Genomic DNA, 22,165 nt, shown 5'->3' with positions numbered 1-22,165 from the left:
ATCTATCTATCTATCTATCTATCTATCTATCTATCTATCTATCTATCTATCTATCTATCTATCTATCTATCTATCTATCTATCTATCTATCTGTTTATCTATCTATCTATCTATCTATCTATCTATCTATCTATCTATCTATCTATCTATCTATCTATCTATCTATCTATCTATCTATCTATCTATCTAGCCGCCTACGACTTTTAGCTCTCCTGGCCGTCTCAATAATGGTATCTATACCAAAATTGGTATGTACCCGCCGCCGTGGTCTAGTGGCTAAGGTACTCGGCTGCTGACCCGCAGGTCGCGGGTTCAAATCCCGGCTGCGGCGGCTGCATTTCCGATGGAGGCGGAAATGTTTTAGGCCCGTGTGCTCAGATTTCGGTGCGCGTTAGAGAACACCAGGTGGTCGAAATTTCCGGAGCCCTCCACTACGGCGTCTCTCATAATCATATGGTGGATTTGGGCCGTTAAACTCCACAAATCAATCAATCAACCAAAATTGGTATGGCATAACATGATGAGCAAAATTGACTAGTTATAACATCAAAACTATGACATGTATGTCATGAATGTCATGATTTACATTTCATAATCTTGCTGCTCTTGCGATGGTTTGGATCACATGACCTCGTGACCATTTCGCTATAGCTCCAAATATACCAAATTTGGTACTACATGACGTGAATGGATGACGAAGGCTAATGACTGTTCAAACATGACAATCTTGATATACGTGTCATGTGAAACATGATTACATGCCACGCTCATAGCGTACTTGCGGCCGTTTTGCTAACTCCACATGTGCGAAATTTGGTATCCCGTGACGTGAATAGATGGCGAAGGTAAACGAAACATCCAAACATAATATCATGACACGGAAGTCATGTACGGCACCATTTACCTACACCTCGTAACGTTGTGCTCATTTGAAACTGACATATCGACCTTACTCATTCGTGCTTCGCATATCATTGATTCCCTCAGTACGTGGGATCTGCTAATTTTTTTATACGGCCCACAGGGTGTGCCATAGTGTCAAATCAAAGTTTGGGAAAGAGAATATAGCTGCATAAATTGCTTCCACTACCGCGTTGTACGTTAAAATGATGCCGGAAAGTTACCAACAACCTTTATTGAACGTCCAAACATCGCTGACAATTGTTTTATGTGTCGATGTTGTAATCTCTTGTCAAGCGCCTGTTGAGATTACAGATGTCGCACTTCCATGCGTTCGGTGAACACTTTCAATGGGCGAATGTCATTAGGCGTGAATGTCATTCACTGTGCCCGTGTGACACTAACACCTGATCTTGTTCACATTATTACCCGATGTCAATAATGGCATCAACACGGGATGTCATTCACAGCGAATGACATTACAGGTACTGGTTGACAGCGGCACTAACACGCATGCTAAACAACCCCGGGCGGGTTCTGGAGCCCTTGACTACAGCGTTCCTCATAATCATACTAACCCCTACAAATAGAAATAATAATAGTGATACATGAGCCGCTTAAGCATATAAGACATTACAAAATATGAAGTGAAAAAAATTTGTGTGAGAGAAAAAAAATAACTCCCCGTCGGGGAATCGAACCCAGGTCTCCCGCGTGACAGGCGGGGATACTGACCACTATACTAACGAGGAGCACGGCGTTGGTGGCTTTTATTATTAACAAGTTCGCTGAACAACAAAGTTATGTGATTCTTAATATTACTTTTCACGAATACATTATGGAAATCTTTATTTGTACAAGTTAATGGGTGAAACAACCTGCAAATATCCAATACATGATTATATGTTCATCAATTGCAAGTATAGATTTTCATACAATTGTATGAAACTCTATGATGCTAGGCATGAAGCGTCAGACGGGAAGGCCGGAAGTCACACTTGACGGCCTTAAATAACTAACACAAGCGCGTCATCATTTGCCCCTTTATCTCGCTAACCCTAACCTGGCGTTCACGAAAATAAAAAAAAGGAACAAAACAACAGAACGCCATCGCTTGAAGGAGCGCCCAGCCATGACGATAACAACGTTCGATGAGTCACTTAGCGCTCGCCGACGAAGCATCAAGGAAGCAACCGCCTGCTTTTCTACACCCCAGCGTAGAACGTCACCGATGAGGCGCTTATGTAGGCTAATGCATCCTCCGAAGCAATGCATGTACAATGTTCTCCCACCTTTTCCCACGGCGCGCCAGCCCTCACTTGGGATGAAGCCGTTAGTAGAAGGTGGCTTCCTCGACATGAGAGACGCTGCAGCCTGCTGCACCATTGGGCATCTGGCGTATTATTGCCGGAGAGAGTGGTTCGATGGATTTCTTTTTTCCAGGGGCGCCAGTTTACTTATCATCGCCGCCGCGGAGAGATGCCAAAGCGTGTAATGCGACGGTGCCCTGTGCAAAACGCCCGCCGACCCAGATCTGGCGCGGGGTCGGTTTGTTTGTCCGGGCCGCCGCCTGTGGAGCGCGACGTTTCTATCTTTGGGTCGCGGCGAAACACTTTCGCCGTGTTAGAATGGCTGAATGCTTTTGTACCTCGTGTTGGCTGTGGGAGAGGCAGAAAGAGGTGCAGGAGGCAGCCACGTCTGTCAAGGCATACTTGATGGCGCGTCGGCACGCAAATTGTGCACGTGACGTCTGGAACAGGCGTCGTCCGTGTACGCAGCTGCTCACAGCTCGTGTCACTCCCGCATTTTATACTTGCTCGCTGTCACGCTTGCTAGCCCGAAGTTGTCGCTTTGAAACGTCTCCTTCCGTCCTTTTTCTTCTTTCAGCCTTTTGTACTTTGCGTGCAGGCTTCCCCTTGTCCTTGCTGCACACTTTAGGCCCTAAACAGAGTGCGACACGGTAGGTGTCCTTTGTTTCTGCGGCCCTCCCAACTCGCCGCCTTCAAACATCGTTGTTTTTTTTATTCATTAATCTCGATATCATCAAGGCAGTGCTTCAAAGCATGACTGTCAGGCCAAACCTGTCCATAACGTTACTTGCCCTCTTCTGAACATGTGCGCAGAAATGTCACTCGCGTTCCAGCTATTTATCTAAGCAGTGCTGAAATACTACAGTAGTTGAGACCGTCAAACGGCATTGCATCGTTGTTTCGTTCAAGACATTCTTATTTGACAGCGTTATCTTGGAGTCTGTCCGCCAGCATTTAGTCATGTCTGAACACTCAGCAATGTGACCTACCAACTTAAGCCATTCAGACAACTCGGTGCTGTCTTATCTAGCTCATATATATATATAAATATATATATATATATATATATATATATATATATATATATATATATATATATATATGTATGTATGTATAAGGGAAAAATTCTCCGTGTTTCGACACAATAGTAATGAGATCTAACGCAGTTGACAGTAATGCCAAGGAATGTATAGGGGGAAGTTATTAGAACAAATGGAATGTAAATAAGAAGAAATAAAAGTGGGTGAAAAAATAACCAGCCGTGAGCAGGATTTCAACCTACGACCTTCGAATAACGCGTTCGATGCTCTCTCTCTCTCCCTCTCTCTCTCACTCTCTCACTATATATATATATATATATATATATATATATATATATATATATATATATATATATATATATATATATATATATATATATATATATATATATATATATATATATTACATGCCACGTTGCACCGAGACAAGTGCACCGAGCAGGATACAAAGTGCGTGGATGGAGAGGAGAAGGCGCGCTTGCGCTCAACATGGTCTCCTTCCCTTTTTAGATGCGGAGCATCTTATACTCGCGCCTTGTAGTGCGCCGTCCGCACCGCTTCTCGAACATTCGACAGCTGACGCGCGCGCATGCGCCGTCGCGCCGTCGCCCACTCTTCCCCCATCTGTGCATCCCTTCCTCCTCTACACACCGCGCGCGCTTCACTCCTCCACCATCTGTGCACCCTTCCTCCTCTACACACCGCGTTCGACATCTACAATTCTCCTGATTCTCCAGTGGACGCGCATGTGGCGTCGCGCTTCGAGAACATTCAACAGCTGACAGTGCATGCGCCGTCGTGCTGTATATACACTCAAGGTCGGCGCTCGCTCGCTCAGTTGCCGCTCGTCGGTTGGTTTGTACGGCGCGTCGACGTCCAAGGTCGCGGTGAAATGAATTCCAACGAATCCACAAACACAATGATCGACGTCCCTTCGACCAGCGCCGCCCTTTCGCATACGTGTGTACGTGTTCACTCATTTAACACCCCCTCCGACAACCACGTTAACCAATTTAGCCATGGACCCAAGTAAGTCGCAATTTAACACCCCATTTCACAACCACGTTAACCAATTTAGCCATCGACCCAAGTAAGTCGCACTTTAACACCCCGTTAACCAATTATATGGTCCGCATCCTCCTCAGTCTTCCCCCGAGGGAAGCTGCGGGCAATTTTTTATCTCGGGCAACCGTGCGTTCGTTATCGATAGCGACCCGCAAAGTTCCACCGTTACAACACTTGTTTCGTGAATAATGTAGTGCAGAATGACCAGGCACGCCGAGTTTCTCGACGTGAGGTATCTAAAAGGATTTCTCTATCATACTCTGAAGCGTCATCGCGCACGAAAAATTAGCGCCGGGCTGTATATATACAAGCAAGCACGTACACCTCCACAAATGTGATTCCGATACTCTAAGCATGCGCGACCAGCCAGTCAAGTGCTTTAGTAGGCGTACGGTATAGGCAGCCGGCAAGGCAGTTTACGAGATCAGATGGTAGCACCAGAACACACAGCCTAGCAAGTAGGCGCCGCAAAACCGAGTCTTCCAATGCGTAGCCTAGCGAGTAGACGCAGCAAAACCAGACTTGTACGTGCATATAATTTTCTTTTTTAGTTATGAGCAGGGGGCTCACAGCTGGTTATGTAAGTGCCCAGGAAGTGTTCTTTGAAAACGTGCCAAAAAGGGCACTGAGACTTCAGCGTGTCACTGTGTTCAGCGAGCGTTTCATTTTTTTAGTATACCTGGTGGTCGGTATGCACCAACAATGCTGAGGCAGCCCATAGAGCTTCACCGCGCCCTCTAGTCCGCTGTCGGGTGTCTCGCGGCAAGCAAGAATTGGGCTGTGGACGCTTCGGAGGTCTCCGGAACTACTGTTGTAACAGTTGTGGCGAAGAGTTATACGCGTCTGGCGGTAACGCAGGTTGAAGAAGGTTGGTTGTAGTTTTGTTTAAATTCAGTGAATTCTTGCATTTTTACAACAATTAGGGTTGGGAGTTATGTGTACCATTTACCTGCGGCGGTAACCACATCTCTATAAGGTGCCTAAACGTGCTATAGGCTCCTTTCACTAGAACTCGCGAGATGGCGCAAAGGATATAAGCGCTCGCCTTTGGCCTAGTGCTCTGACCTGCAGAGCGTAGTTGCCTATGCACAAGCGCTCCTTGTCTCTAGAGAAGGGTTGATTAGATTGCTCATAGCTTTGTACGTGTTGCGCGCTCATCGAAATGTTCACGTCTAAACAAAACGCAGTTATGTCGCTTGCTACAGCGGCCATGCGGTTTGCTAAAGGGGGGAGTGGCTGGCACTTGTTCGTATGATGTTTCTATTCGTTGCTATCGCACACGTTTTTCCAACATTCTTTCGACAGTCTGTTTTCACGATGTCGAGAACTTAGGATGAAGTGGTGCAGAGCGAGCAATATATGAGCCTCCCAAACGCTGTTAAGTATCACCAGCGCCATTGTCACAGTTTCTTCCTCCGGTTGATTGTCATCGATGGCAGGGCGATGGGAGGAGTGGGTGTGTGCCTGTAGTGTGAAAAGCTTAGTAAAGGCTCCACAGGAGCCTTCATTGGGGTTTAGTGTACAAGCACCAGCTCTCCGGTGGAGTTGATATGCGTCCAGGTTTGGACCCGGGCCTCACTTGCTCGGTTGAGCCACCGGCAAGTGAGGCCCGGGCAAGTGAGGCCCGGGCCTCACTTGCCCGGGCCTCACTTGCCGGTGGCTCAAGCGGCTGAGGAGCTGTCATAGCGTATAACAAACGCTAGAGCTGTGCGCGTTACAAGGCCACCTGTCTCTGTACGGGTGTTTGGCTGAGTGCGCGGAGGGTTGGACGGCTAACGCAACAATCGTCTTCTGAGACTTTCAGTCTGAAATAGGCGTGTAACTAAGGAACTTTGCCCTCGAGGGATTTTCTGGTATGACTCGTTGGTCAGCTGAGTAGAACTCCACAGGTAGCTTATCTATATATACCTGTGCGTTATGATGCAACATACCTTTGTTGATTACTTTATGAATCGTCTAACGATAGCGTTACCAGAGTCCTTAAGGAATCTGGCGTTACTGAGTACATGCTGGTACTAAATTACATCTTTTCACTTTAGTTTGACAAAAACTAAACTTGACGGTCTCCTCCCCCCCCCCCCAACAAAAAAGCACATGCAAATGCAGAGAGAGAGAGCAACACATAAAATGTCTTACTGGCGGTGATGCTGGCACTAAATAAAGAAAGCAAAAGGCAGAAAGCAAGGAAGAATACAGGAATCAAACAATGAAATTAATTTCAAATGCGAAGCATTTTTATCAAAATTTAGCGACTTTGAGCGTATCTATCTATCTATCTATCTATCTATCTATCTATCTATCTATCTATCTATCTATCTATCTATCTATCTAGCCGCTTACTTTTGGGTGCTCTCGTGGTCAACCCCTTAACGTAGCGTGAACCACAATCCGCATGGGAAGGTAAGATGGTTTGACGAATATAACGTGATGGCAAAGAAATGAATAATGTAACAATCCCGTCGCGTACGTCGTCAAACACTTCCCGCCAGACAGTGGCACATACCCACGGGCGGGTATATGCCGCTGGTGTGCGCGTATGTGGCACCGGCGATTGACACTCAGTATCTACCTAGGAACGACGAGAATGAACAATTTTAACGCAATTAACACACATGGGCAATTTTAACGTTCAAGCGTTAAGAAATACTCGACATTGGTAGCGGCGACCCGATAAATGCAAAGAGTAATTGTCAGGGTCCCAGCTGGAATCGAGCCCAAGCGTTCTGCGTGGCAATGAAGCATTTTACCACAGAGCTACGCCAGGTCCCGGAACTACTTTTCAAATAGACGCTAATCTCAGTGAAAAATCAATAGTGATTGCAATGCTGCCTACCCGATTTTAATAACATTACAAATGTACTCATTTGATACAGTCGTGACGTCGGGTTAACGTCATTTGTGGTTAGTTGCCATGCGCTGAAGTCGATTTATGTAGCAGTGTCGAGGGCCAGCATCCTCGCAAGCATCAGTGCTTCATATCAGCTCCTTGTGTTGCTAATACGCGTGTTCCAGTTGGCATCGTTTCGCAATTGCAAACAACTAGTTATATAAACATCTGCAACTCTTCAACTTATGGCTGTGTGTGCCGCATTAGTACATATATTTAGCGTTATTTCATGACGTGCCACTCAATAAAAAAATTGCAACACGGTCACCTTCCCTCCGCGTGCTTAGCATAACGTTGGTTCCAGGGCACGTGGGATCTGCTGAATTTTTTTTTAAGGGCGAAGCTCCTTAAGGCGTGGGTTGGTCCTCCTGCGTCAATTTCGTACGTAGTCAGCGGGATGCGAAACGGGAGATGGCGGTACTTGAAGTGTCCACAATATGAGCGCACGAACGAACGAACGCACGGACGGACGGACGGACAGACTAGCAGACGTACGGACGGAAAAACAGCCGGAGCGGACATGTGCCACAGGGGATGCGAGATACGAGATGGCGGTACTTGGAGTGTTCCCAAAATGGAAGCACAGATGGACGGATAGACAGACTAGAAAACGGGCAGACAGATGAACGGAAGTGCGGATATACGGAAGGATGTGCGCACAGACAGATGGACGTACGCGTGGATCGACTCACGGATGGTCGCATGGACAGACGGAAGCACGGATGAGCTGACAGACGCTTCGCCCCACTCATCATCATTTACTCCGTGGATATGCTGTGATTGTTTCATTTATGTGAGTACAGAACCATCGGTCGACGTAGTGGACATAAGGAAGCTTACGTGTAATATTTCTTCATGTCCGTGTTTCCTGTCCTGTTTACTCGCAATGAATCAGTAATTCCACGTCTGCGTAAGTGGTGCAATGCACAGGCCAAATTCCGCATGGGCAAAGTTTAAGAAACAAAACATGTGGACGCACATTGCTACGTACCTGCACTGGTTTTCTTTTTCTTCACTGTTCTTTAGCCCTTCGGCAAGCATTTATTGGTGGGGGATGCACTGAGCGCTGAGGAAGCCTGCCCATAGAAAAACACGTATTTAGTGTATACCGATATAACTGGCCACCAAGCAACCTGGCTGCCCGTGAGTAAGTGGATTAGAGAGTAGCCCACAGCTATAGCCGTCGCAGCAGCTTATAAACGGTTCAATGGGCAAGTGAGATGGCTGATAGGCACAGCGCGCGAAACAGTACGTGACGTGATCAAACTTCCTCATTGATATACATGTTATAAATATGCACCTTTCAGCATAAAGCGACACTGTCCTAAAACAGGCTAGAGCTTTCACGATACAGTATCGACAGCGGGGATATCAATGTGCTACTACCTAAAGAAGGTTGTTCTCGGTGGTACAGCGGTTATGGTATACTCGGCTGCTCACCCACACATCCAGCGTTCGATCCGGTAACGACGGTCGCATTTGAATGGACGCTAAGTGCGAGAGGCCCGTGCACCGTGTGTTGTGATTGCGCGGTAAATAACACCGGGGGTTCGAAGTGTTTAAGGAGTTCCGCCACGGCAGCCCTCATAGACGTATAATATATATATATATATATATATATATATATATATATATATATATATATATATATATATATATGAGATCAAACAGACAGTAATGCCAAGGAATGTACAGGGGAAGTTACTAGAACCAATTGAATGTAAATACAAAGAAAGAAAAGTGGATGAAAAAATAACCAGCCGTGAGCAGGAATCCAACCTACGACCTTCGGATAACGCGTTCGATGCTCTTAATAATAACGCGTTCGATGCTATGAAGTGCTCCCTTTCCGTGACCTCATTTATTAAATGTGCCAGATGATACCCGAAGTATACACGGCAAAGTGAAGTCTGTTTACACAGCCTGATGATAGAAACTGAGAGCGTTGCGCAGGGTTTCCAAACCAACCGATGTCTTAAAGCAAAGCCCTCGTGGCATATGGAACCTTCAAGTACATTCTCTGACGAACAGACCTTTTTTTGACGCCCACGTTCGCAAAGTAGCAGTCGTACGCCGCCTTGTGACACATATCGGGTGGATATTTGGGTAACGTGTGTGGCGGCTCTAAGTTATCGACCGTCGAGACACTAACCCCAAAGATACTAATTCGTGAAACTGAGCCTCAAGGCATTCATAATATCATATAGTGCCGATACGTTTATGGCTGACGTTGCCCTTAACCTCATTTAAAAGCTGTTTTCATTTGAAGCATCCTAACAGTAAACCGGCCTTTCCACCCCTTCCAAAAAAAAAAACAATACTAATAAATATTCAAATATAGGGATACCGATGTAGCATAGGCCAGAAAGAAGACAGATACGCACAATTAACTATTTTAAATTTAACCGAAGAAATACATAGGAGAACTAGAGAAGAGATTAATTATCCAAACATGAAATCTATAAAGCCGATTTCATTTTCTCAGTGGGGCACAAGTGTATACAGCAGTAATGCCTACGAACGCTCATACCTATAGGTCGATACATTTTATAAAACCAGATACATTTTAACTAGAGTGTAGTGTCATCAACACGTGTGACCTTTCGCAACTCGGTGCAACAGGCTTTTCATCGTGGGCTACTGTCATGAGCTACACATCCCATAACATTGCACCACAAGCCCGATCAAATCATAATAACGGAGGGTCGCCGCTCCTTACTTTTGCTAACAGCTTCATTACTGGCTGTCAGCTCAGCCGTCGTAACTTTCGCAACGCATTGACGACCCCGACGCCACGCGAAAACAACCAAGCATATAATCACTGAGTGTGTCAACGAGCTTCGTAATTCCTCAAGTAATAAAACGATTTTTTTACGTCACGCGTGCACGCTATGGGTGACGAGCTGGACGCGGTACTCTTCCAGAGGCATCCCGTGTCGCCGTCTCCCACCGATCTGGGCGTAACCACTGGTCTGATTTTCATTCTGCAGCAACTGTGTATCATCGCCGGCTATAGAGGAACGGACAGGTACGTCGCTGGGTCAGAGATGGCCTCTCGTGGCGTACGGCAGCGGCCGGCCTTAATTGGACGTTCCTTGGCCCTACCCGACGCTTCTCTCAGCGCGCACCCCGACCGCGCATCACAAAAGGGCCGAGGAAGGGGAGAAGTCCAGCTGGGAGCGGCGGGTGGCGTGCACCTTGTCCAGTGGTTCTAGGCCGCGTCGCGGCTTCTTCCTCCTTTTGTTTTCCCTTCGAGCGGTGTCGGTGGCCTTTGACACGGTCCTCAGCGGCTGTTGCCCTCGCCTATACGAATTGTCGCTCTGCTCACCGCCTTTCTCGGACAGGTTGGAAGCGAGCGGTTGCCCGGCTCTGCTTTGTAGTGGTTAGGAAGTGACACGTATACCAGAAGGACGGTCGCTTGTGACGTTCGCTCACGTATGCGGTCCGGCCGTGCTCTCACGCGAGAACTTGCGCCCAGATGGCTGCGCAGTAGCTCATCCGGTTAGCTGTCGTTTTCATTGTGTTCGCTTTTTTTCGTAAAGCGCCATTACACAGTGCGCACACTCTTACGTCAAAGAGAAGTCGATGTGTGCGTGCAGCGTTGAAGACGTACAGCCATTTGATGCGGCCATTAAATGAGCATTTAACACTGTAACTCCTTGGAGTGCGCTCACTTCAAATGACCGTGTCATAACAGTGCCAACGTCGAGAGGCGGAAAGGAAGCCGTGCGAGCAATAATGAGTTGGTTACGTAAAGGTACAATAAGCATGACTCGAGTCTTCAAATATGGCTGCACCTTTCACGTTATCGCTCAGCAGTTCAACGGAGTAGGCTCAACTACTGAATGTTTGACCCCTACAAACATGGAATACTTCCGCTTTCTGATGCTTTCTTGCAAGGCGATGCTTATTGACCTTCAATAAACTCGGAGTTCCTTTCACTTAACGTGAGTCAGCAGTACAACCGGTAGTTAGCAGCTTTACTTAAACAATTTTTCACAAAGGTTAGGTCTCTGAAATTTCACTCACGGTTGTTTTCATGTACCTGCGCATAATTAAGCAGCCTTTTTGGTGCTTATTTTCTTGTTTTTTTTTTACGTATGGCACCCTCCACACCTTATGGTATCAGCTTTCACCTGCGCAATGCTAGATATTTAGCAAAGAACTAGCAATTTAGCTAGCCATTTAGCGAATATAGGTCTGTAATTTCTTGAAGATTCTTCTATGCTTGTCTGCGCTGCTTCACTCAAGACTGTTGTCGCATACTAGTTCGACTATGAAACGCGTGGTCGTTTTCATTCAGGCTTTACAGCGTCGAAACAACATTGACGATTGTTGAGAGAGAGATAAGATGTGCGGGAAGAAGTGGTGAACGTTAACTAGAAGCGGTATACTTGGCACGATGACTATGTAGGCGAGAAATATGACGAACGAGTTTCGTACAACCCCTCCACGTAGAATAAATTTCCCGATAGGTAAAAATTGTGCAATCTATCGCTCGTTTTGTACCGCAAGGTTAGCAATATTAGACAAAGAAGCTTTTTCAAAAAGATCATTTCCGAGCTGAAGAAAAATTTGTCCTGGTTGTGGATTCGAACTTACACAAGTACATAACAAGTGCAAAAGAACAATCACCTAAGGAAGAGGCATGTAAACAGTACTGGCGCTAGTCCTGCCAATGTACGTCCCTTGTACGTTCCTTCGTGCATGCAAGGATGTACAAGTTCTGTTATCACCAACTGACCCGAATTCGCGCGTTGAGTGGTCAGGACTTGAACCTGAGATCAACGCCTCTCCGAGGTGGTCGTTCTGCTATCCGAAGCGAACCCGAATGCTGTTAACTGACAGCAGCGCACGAGGTCAAAATTAATCGTCTAGAAACACTTAGCTCTGTTTCAGAGGAACCGAGGGCGTCCGCATTTCGGCCTCCTCGTTCTGGTGTACCCGCTGTCTGTTTGTGGGGTTGCCTTGCCGCGCATATATGACTGTGTAGTACCTTCGGCGTGCTAGAGGGACCTCTGACGTGGTTCGCCTGGAGGTATGAAATACGTGACGTCGCTTCGCGCACTCTCCGCACAGAGAACTGCGCGGACTAATCAATTAACGTCGTCCAGCTTACACTCGCACTTGTGCGTGTTACTTTGCACCTCTCCTCGTGTTCAATGCATAGAAAACAGACACTTTGTTTCGTATTCGACACCATGAATAAGAGGAAGTTGGTCAAGCACAGCGCTGCTACACATTAATATTTTTTATTTGTGCGGCGGCGATCGTCGTTTATCACGGCACCGTCTTCGCTTGTCCGGCAGCTACGGTCGTGCGTCTCATTACTGCTTGCATTTCGAATTCCGCGCGTATAAGGGAGTACTTCAGATCGCGGGTACCGTTAGACTTACTTAGCATCGCCTCCGCGCTGTGGCCCTTGTAAGTACGCCAAGTATTGTGCCTAATTACTCTACTTTCGAGTGCGCGTCCTCGAAATTAGTCCGCTTCCTCTATATGCTTACGGCGTGATTGATGTTAGTACCTATAAAGAGCATGCTAATCACGCAAATCGTTATGTGTGCTTACATTGTCAAAATACAATTTTTTTTCGGATAACTATTGAAGATATGCTGGCGACGATAGTAGCCAAACTAGGCGGCTGTATAAGGCATGTGCAAAGTGAAACAAAGCAAAAAAAATTGTAGAAAGATGGACGGCGCGCCATGTCTCCATTATTGGCCATTGCTAGAGTATACAAAATTAAACATTTAAAAGTATGTTTGAGAGGCCAGGAATAGGCAAGCGGTACAACGAGTCATGCCTCTAATATTGAAGTATAGGCTGAAGCAATTTTCACACGAACGCAAATAACTTCAAGTGAAAACGAGCGTGACCTGAGTCTACGACAGAAAAAAAATGCAATAGCTTTTGATGCCAATAAAGCTTGCGCGAGCAATTGAAGATAGCCACGGATGTGTCCTTTGTCCAGCACGATCGCGAGAACATGGTTTCTCCGTTATCCTGTAATATTACGAGCGAAGTGTCCACTTCCGATTCAGCACACTCCTGAGTGTCCTCCTTTTGGCATGACTGAGTAAGGTAGAGCGAGAGCTGGCAGGCCGATTGCTAAGACCAGAAGGAAGGGATGCCTCATACTGGCCGGATCTAATCACGTACAGCCAGAATCTTCCCTTGGTGTTGAAGACTTTTGACATGTGAATTATTAGCAATGCTAATAATAGTACTAATATCTTTGGTTTTACGTCTCAAAACCATGATATACTTACGGGGCACACCGTAGTGGAGGGCTCCAGAAATTTCGGCAAACTGGCGTTCTTCAACGCGCGCTGACGTCGGACAGAGCACGGGCCCCTATCATTTCGCCTCCATAGAATCGTGAACGCCACGTCCGGGGTCGAACCCACAACCTTCGGGTCAGTAGCCGAACATGATAACCGCTACACCACCGTGCGGACTTAATAAGTTAATTACCAGCATCACATCTTTCCTTCTTCTTCTGCTCTTCACTTTACTTTCCCTTGACGGATATCCGCGGTATCGCATTCGCTAGCTGCTCGCACCATAACAGCGCGGCGCTGCACGCTGTTCGGCGCGGTCGACTACTCTACTGCTACTGGTTGTTTTGTTAGATTTGGTTGAGCTGGATGACTGTTTCTTTCTTTTTTGGATTTGGTTGAACTGCCTAATTGTTTTCTTGGATTTGGTTGAGCTGGATGACTGTTTTCTTGGAATTGGTTAAACTGGATGATTGTTTTCTTGGATTTAATGGTTGAGCTGGTTGAATGTTTTCTGAAATTTGGTTGAGTTGTATGACTGTTTCCTTGGATGTGGTTCTGCTGGACGACTGTTTTCCTAGATTTGGTGGAAATGGAGGACTAAGCCTAAGCCATGAAGTTCTTGTGGCCCGGTAGCGAGAGTAATGGTATCAAGCTGTACCAGAAAGTGAAGCTTGGGGGGGGGGGGGCATAGTTTTTATTAATAGGTGCTGATTGAAAAATAAAGGGTGTTTATAGTAACTTCCAGGCATTTCGGCACAAAACGTCAATATATGCATACCCCAAGAATTTCTCTATCTTCTCAATACTTCCTTCATCAGGTCTTCTCGAAGAAATACTTTGAATCATTTTGCCACGTATTAACAACTCTTGCGGTATCATCGCCATTTCTTTGAAGCGCGTATGACGTACGTCTCTCCAGGAAGAGTGTTCAACCATTTCTTCAATGAGAGTTTCATAAGAGGCAAGTAAGGACGCCCCTAAAGGAGTGAAACGACTCTTGTCCTATCTTCAGAGTGTGCAGCAACTCTTGGAGAGCTATTATTTACGCACAAGTTCCTTGGTATAGTACGTACGCGAACGCACCTTCTTGTTCCTTCAGCAGCATCTATTTGCGGCTGCCTTGTGTGAGCAGCTTCATTCTTCCAGCTGGCCGCAAACGGTTATAGGCCGCGGGTAACTCAGTCGAGGACCAGGCGGCGTCCATTTTCCCCGACGCCCCGGCCGGTTCAAGCGTACCCTGAAGCACGGCTACGCTACGCACAGGCGCGGTGCTCCATTGTTAGCCTGACCATAACCACAATAAAGGGTTATCGCTGACTGGCAGCTGCTCTCAGGGGTTCCCACATTCTCGCTTCTTAAAAGGGCTCTTCGCCTTTGAAGGCACCCGCAAAAGTGTCGACTTCACCCACGCTAGTTGTCGGTTTCCTCGTAGCTTTGTCTCTTCAGAACATCAATCTACACGAAGCAGAGAGAGAAAAATAAACGTTTATTTCGGAACAACGTTTCCAGTGATGCCCGGTGAAATAAAATACAGTAATTGAAGAATTATGCGTGCGCAAGCAACGCCTGTTACGATGGTGTGCTATATTTGCATCCTGCTGCTATCTAAGTTATTAGGATGCAGGAATATGTGTCATCTGAGCAATATACTGAAAGCTGCGTGAGTGCATGCTTTCGGCCATGTCCGCAGATGTACTGTTTGTCAAAGCATGTGATTAGACTAGTTGGTTCGCACTCGACAAAACTGATTTGTAGCACGTGATATTTGTGTCAGTGATACGTAAAAGACTGCTCAGAGCTGAACCCGAATGTTCTTACTGTATGGTTCGATTAACAATGGTTACTTTTTGTTTGACTATTCTGCGCGAACGTACCATCCCACCTGGCCATTTTTTTTCTTTGAAAATTCAATTTGCCTGCCTCAAGAGTTAACCTATAGTTTCAAAGGGCGTTCTTTCCTGTCCCCAACTAATTTCGCCTTAGATTGCGTGTTAACTATTTTGATCAAGATATTATTATTACGCTGGAAGTTGTAAGTGTATACATACGCTTTTGATGATTACTTTTTTTTGTTTTGGTTAATACAAATAGGTGTCACGATCATGGAATACGAATCTCTAACGCAGCCTACCAATGCTTGTTTCGACATCTAACTTCAAGAAAGAGAGAAAAGAACGAAAAGAACAGTCTATGAAATGTTTTGTTTCCAGCTCGATTGAACAATTTATCAAGTGGGCCAGTGCAACGCCACACTAAGAGTGGATGCTTATCGCTTGCTCATCAGTACAGCCTCACTTCTAGGCCACTTAGTGTGCGCACCCTTTTAATCAGGCAGCGGAAGTATAAGAGCGCTGTTCCACGAGTGCAGTGAGGTAAGCAGCGTCAAACGAGTGTCTGCAAATAGAACGTGCTGAGGGAGGGTGTCTGCATAATATCGAGCGTTCGTAAGTGAAATGTCAATACGCTTCAACTGAACCATTCATCTCATTAGTTGAGTTGAATCGGGGTGAATGACCAAGCGATGTGGTAGTAAACGTCAAGTGCGTACGCTTAGTAGTTCAGTTTATCAGCCCTATATGCGTTCATTTGATTCCTACATTCTTGTGATAAACACTTAGAATAGGTGCTGAAGCTGCTTCCTGGCCAATTTAAATACCTCGCCACGTTCAGTAACGTTTGGCGAATGGTAACGAGACAATTGAAATATGGTGTCTTTGACCTATTAATCGGCTACAATCGAACAAATAATAAATACGTGCTCCGCCCCCAGTAGTGCAGCGCACCTGTAATTCACCAGTGCAACAGAGCAATGATTGGCGATTTCCGTTCGAACCATAAGCACTTTTTTGTTGATAATGCAAATACTAAATACACATTCTTGATTAATAGTCCGTTGTTTCTTGGTAAAATGTTACGTTTGGCTGAGCAGTGAAGTCGGAATTTTCGATGAAATTAGCCACGAAATAGAACTCTTCCACCAAAACCCGTCGAATTAAACATGTTCATATTGATTAATATGTGGGGTTTAACGTCCCAAAACCACTATATGATTATGAGAGATGCCGTACTAGAGGGCTCCGGAAATTTCAACTACCTGGGGTTTTTTAACGTGCACCCAAATCTGAGCACACGGGCCTACAACATTTCCGCCTCCATCGGAAATGCAGCCGCCGCAGCCGGGATTCGGTCCCGCGACCTGCGGATTGGCAGCCGAGTACCTTAGCCACTGGACCACCACGGCGGTGCGAAATGAACGCGTGTCTGTATGCTCGAGTCATATGTCTCAAATACCTGAGAGGTCCTGATGTCACGTAGATAAGCGATTGCAATCGGTGGGACATTTACGAAAATTCTGCCTGGGTGGAGCGGTTACCGCTGTGGGAAAAGCTTACCTTTAATCCAAGGCTGTAACTTGCTATAGTAACGCAGCGACACTGTCGGGCACACCTCTGGCACTAATTTCAACTTATACGGCGCTGTTCACTGCACGAAGTCGAAAAATTAAAAATTAAAATAAATAACGCGAAAAAATATGCGTGCGCAGTATACATTCAGGGAAGACCAAAATAGCAATATGTTGCCGTCAAAGCCCACGAAAAAATGCAAGTTATGAATATATTTATTCAAAAACTCTATAGTCATGCCAAGAGTGGATGAAAAAAAAATACAAAAGTCTGAGAAAGCAAAGGAAACGTTGACGTTGTCAATATATTCTCGGTATTTCATTGGTTTTGCGCTGTTCTCCTTCAAACACGCACCGAATTGTCAAGTTTGTAACATGTCACAGGCACGTAGGCCTACAAAGAGACAATATACCGTGCTTGGGTTTTCGTAGGTGAAATTGGCAGGATGGAAGGTATGATATGTCCACAGTTGCCGGCTTCCTTTTTTTACAGGTTAACAAATGACACAAGATAACAACTTCCCAAGCAATACCTCATAGCATACGTCTATGACATTTCACTATTACCCCTTCCTGTAGGTTCCATCTAGACAGATACTCTTGCTCAAGCTCACGCAAGCAGACGCCAATACGATTTAGATGCAATCATGTGATTTAGATGCGGTACTTACGGAGTGAGGTAAGGCAGCCTATTGATAAATGGTGCGACGGTTCCTGTCAGTATACACGTGATCTTCTCTGGAGTCTATCATTCGCGTTAACATGCACTTTTGCGAATCTCGGACGTACTTCGGCCTCGAGGAATGAATGGCCGCAAAGTGAAGCGCTGCCCTTGCAGCCTTGTAACCTACAAACATTCAGTCGCTGCAGCGCGAATGGTGATGTGCGTTAGGTTGGGTAATGCAGCCTCGGGACGCGGTAGAAGTGAGACGGGCACTGGGAGCGGATGACCCACTTATATACGGATTGCAGTAGTGCGTTTGAGATTTCGCCGTATCGTATACTTTAGATTCGTGTAGCTGCCATCACTCCAGCATTAGAGGGACAACAAAGTGACGCGATAAATCCCTCAGATTCGGAAATTGTGCACTGAAAAACACTAATGTCCTTAATCTCATCATCATAGGCTTATTAACAGGTGAGAAAATCAAGAACAACATCTAATTATTAAGTTTCGCGCCTTTAACACCGTGCTTGACGGCAAGAATTTCGCGGTGAATTTTTCGTATATAGGTGACACTATAGCTCACCGAAATTCACGAACAATGAGTGTGTTAAAGATGTGACCCCGGCCCCTTCCATTTCACACCCATGGCCCTTTCTTTAAGGGGGGGGAAGGAAGGAAGGGGAATCGGTGCTTGCCGAAGGTCTTGATTATTTGCGAAGATCACCTATTTTCGTTGCTTATTCAAGGTAAAACAACCCCTCCATTAAAGGGGGAAGGGAAGTGCCTAGGGCAAGCCCCAATGTCCACCTTCTACCACAAGGGATACGAGCCAGTTCAGCTCACTTAGCACCTTGTTGCGCGCAAAAGCATTCTTTGTTCACGGCATGGTTGACATGTCCACTTAAAATGGCGGGTATGATGACATGAATCGAGCCTGATAACGCTATTATGCTCTGCTCTTGAAGGCGAAGCTCAAGCGTCCGCGTGTTTTATTTCGACAGTGGGGTTAAGCTCAGAACTTAAGAGGCTAGGGAGTTGGGATAGAACATGTTTCGTGGGGTATGGATACTGAGAAAATCCTGATCGAGATTATCGGCCTTTAACACGTGGTTGTTTCGTACCCAGTTACACCGCGATTTCGCAGAAAACTTCCCGAGAGTGGAACAGTATGAGGGAAACGTTTCACGGCCGCTTCTACAGTTGCTTAAGACTTTCTCGAAGATGAAAGCTAGCGCGTGTTTTTTTTTTTCTTATCACTTTATTGTAGAGACCTCCCCCGCCCCCTTAAGTTTCTGAAGGCCGAAGTTGTTCTGACTGCCTCCGTGATCGGAAGCATTGGAAGAGTTATGCGCCTCAAATGTCTCTACCATGCCTCCGGTAGCGGCCTGATTGTGACCAGATTGCGACGTCATGTGCTGACGCCATACTGTGAAGTCCTAATGGCGTCATGATTACGATACGAGTTTTGGTCACCTGTGACAACGTGATGACGTTATAGGGAGAGCTTCATCACATGATGAATTTTTTCGCATCACTGTTGTTGCCGCCGACGCCGAGGGTCGTACTTTTCGTGTTTCATGAGTCATCCGAGGCTTTTTATCTTAATGATCATCCATATTTCCCAAACTCAGTTTCGGACAAGCATGGTCACTTCAAACTTCGAGTGACGATGCCTTGAGCTCCGACATTGTTCTAGGTCTTCGTGACCAGCTTACTGTCATCTTTGGCCTCCTGAAACCTGGAGAACTACGGCAATTGCGGCTCCGGCAGGGCAAGAGCGTATGTTCTGCGAACCTGATGAAATTGGTACGCAGTAAAAAAACTAAAAAAATACTGAAACACGACATGCAGGTGTACTGCGTCACCTCCTAAACCACAAGCACGAAGTCCATTGGTAACCGACCACCCGCACACAAGACAAGGCCAAACCCGATCCCTCGCGAACACCCCTCCTCACACTGAGACATGAGGGGCACACCCGTCTGACAAGACGCTGCAGTGCGCTTCCATCAGGTCGTGTATGGGGCGATCTCCACGCGTAACACATCACGGAGGGAGATGACGAAGCCATTGCACACGCACGCGCGGACGTTGGTTCCCAGAGGCAAGGCTTGGTGAACAGCGGCGGCAAGACGACCACGATGTCGTGACGTCTGGGCTACGCAGCGATCAGGGTCTCGCCGTGTGTGCATTCCGCAGCTCCTGTCAAGCCAGGGGGTTACTCCGATCTCTGGCCGGCCAGGACGATCTCCGTGTGCGGTGGCGGTCACTTCCGGCATGCCATCGCTTAGCGGTTCGCGGTCAGCCCCGTTCATTGTTTTGAAGTGTAGCGGCTCTGGTTGCAAAGTGAGTGTGTGGTTTATCTGTGTACGGTGCTCGATTGCGGGGGAAAGCACGACCAAACACTTACACTTAAAGCCACTAATACTCCATGTCATCAGCATCATCGTCACCAATGGAAGAAGGTTTTTCCCAAATGATTTTCAATTCAGTCTGTCCTTCACGAGCTGATTCCAATTCATGCCAGCAGATTTCGCGATTTCATTCCCCCATCTAGCGCTATGCCAGCTTTGGCTACCTTCAACCATCTTTAGATGGAAACTTTACTTGAAAGTGATATCTGTACTGGTATGTCCAAGTAATTTGTTCTCCTTATGTCAGTTGTATATCGACTACCTCTTTTTTCTATTCTGATTCACTCCGCTGTCTTCCAACTCTTAATATTAAGGCCTACCATTTTCAATTCCGTCGCATGCTCCTGCATACTTAACTCTTCGTGTTCATTATTAGGTCGAAAGCCATATATGCTTGATCAAACACAGTTAATGAACGCTGGCGTTCAACGCTAGCAGTTCGAACAATGGTTATGTTATGACGCGTTGATAACGTCACAAGTCTCAAAATTTATATAACGCCAACAAGTAGTCACTGTCACGTCACAATCATATCGGGTCTTGTGCCGTTACGTTGTGACGTCGGCCTTACATAACATGGGCTCTTGGTGAAAAATTGGTCTATTCCGAAGACACTGCACAACCACTTGAGGTGCAGAAATGTTTCGAATTAGCAGTAAATGACCGCTGAAAATTTTCGGCGGGGACGCGTACAGTTTCTTATAGATACAACCAGAGCATAACCTGGCGCTGGTGTCCATGGATGGGAGCTGCAACAAACGGCGCTTCAGCCAGCATGGGAATGAAGGGTAGTGCACGCACTTGTCGAGTCTTCATACTTTTGGCTCCGTTTGGCATCGCGTGACCTGGCGCCGCTTTGCCACGAGACAGCAATCGGCAAATGTTCAACAGCTACACTTGACCACCATAACCCTCTAGGCTCATCGGTTCAAATCGGGTCACGAAGTTCACGACGATCTCTTAGTTTATTCGAAACAAAACCAAAACACAGCAATAAACAAAACTACAAGTGCGTTCAAATTCGCAAACACGAAGAATAGGCAAATTCATGTACCACACATCATTCGCGTGGTCGCTGAACGGTCGCAGCGCCAGAGTCCCCTCTAGTTAACTTTAGGAAACTCTATGGTGGAACGGATGCACACAAGCCTACACCACTAGGCGCGCACTCTCGACTATCGTCGAGAGCCGCACAGCCTGTGACCCCGCCTTCAGAGAGCATCGCCAAGTGAATGAGCGGAACGTTTTCTTTGGTGTAACAGACCCGATCGGTGGCCGCGCTTCGGTCGTTTGGACGACATGTCTCTGGTCTTCCTCAGTTGTGTCCGACTTTAGTAATATTTCGTACGCCCTTATATAAGAAGAAAAAGACAGCATGCGACGAACCCTTCAACCTAACCGGTAAACAACGACTAGGAAGGGTTCCCGTCCGTACTCACACTCTTACACACATATATGTTTGAACACTGCATGTATGATGACCTGTTGCGCTTAAAATGCAAGCATTCTGAATGTGTTGAGGATTTAAAAAAATGCAGCGCGTGTCGTTCAGTCGTTGCCAAATATGCGAATATACGTAAGCTACGCACATGGTAAACTCAAATTCAAGATAAATAATTCGGAGTTTACATAACCCAGCTTTCTATCAGTCGATATTTTTATGCCTCCTTTTCGGCAAAGGCCTATTGACATTCAATGCCTCATTAATGGGTGTCGATAAAATATAGTAAGAAATCAAAAAAAACAGCTTAAGACTCCACATATTCATCGCACACATTCCTTTCCATCATACGTTGTTAGGTGACTGTTTGCATTCGTGGTGAAGTTAAGTGATTTTCTCAATAGACATGCAGGAAGCTCGCCGACATATTTCCCTCTGATGATGCATTTTCTGAGAGTAATAGACGCTAAGAAACGTTGGGATTACCGGAACAGTGGCAAATGACGGTGTGATTTATTCCTGGCTGCGGTCGTGTGGAAAGCTGAAGACTATATGAACGATGGTTGAGCCAAAATAAAAAAAAAAAGAACTTCGACAATGTCGCACGCATAGCCACCTGTGGCCGTGCGGCCGAACATTGCAGATATTATCTGGCAAAACGAAATGATAGTGAACCCTGTGAGCCAATGTACGCAGATAGCAATGTCGTCGGAAACATCATCGTAGCTTAGCAAGGTATAAATAAAGCCGGCAC

At 46.2% G+C, this 22,165-nt stretch overlaps 1 protein-coding gene and 1 non-coding gene across 2 annotated transcripts in view; one reads left to right on the top strand and one right to left on the bottom strand.

The window, feature by feature from the left end:
• Positions 1-22,165, top strand: part of LOC119165049 (prolyl 4-hydroxylase subunit alpha-2) — a 379,434-nt gene that overhangs the window by 117,771 nt on the left and 239,498 nt on the right. The window lies entirely within an intron of this gene.
• On the bottom strand, positions 1,581-1,652 carry TRNAD-GUC (transfer RNA aspartic acid (anticodon GUC)). The gene has a single exon. It is a non-coding gene; the product is annotated as a tRNA-Asp (tRNA).

This window comes from Rhipicephalus microplus, chromosome 9 (assembly GCF_043290135.1).
Source record: "Rhipicephalus microplus isolate Deutch F79 chromosome 9, USDA_Rmic, whole genome shotgun sequence".
In the NCBI taxonomy this organism is placed as follows: domain Eukaryota; kingdom Metazoa; phylum Arthropoda; class Arachnida; order Ixodida; family Ixodidae; genus Rhipicephalus; species Rhipicephalus microplus.
This window is presented reverse-complemented; position numbering and strand designations above follow the sequence as displayed.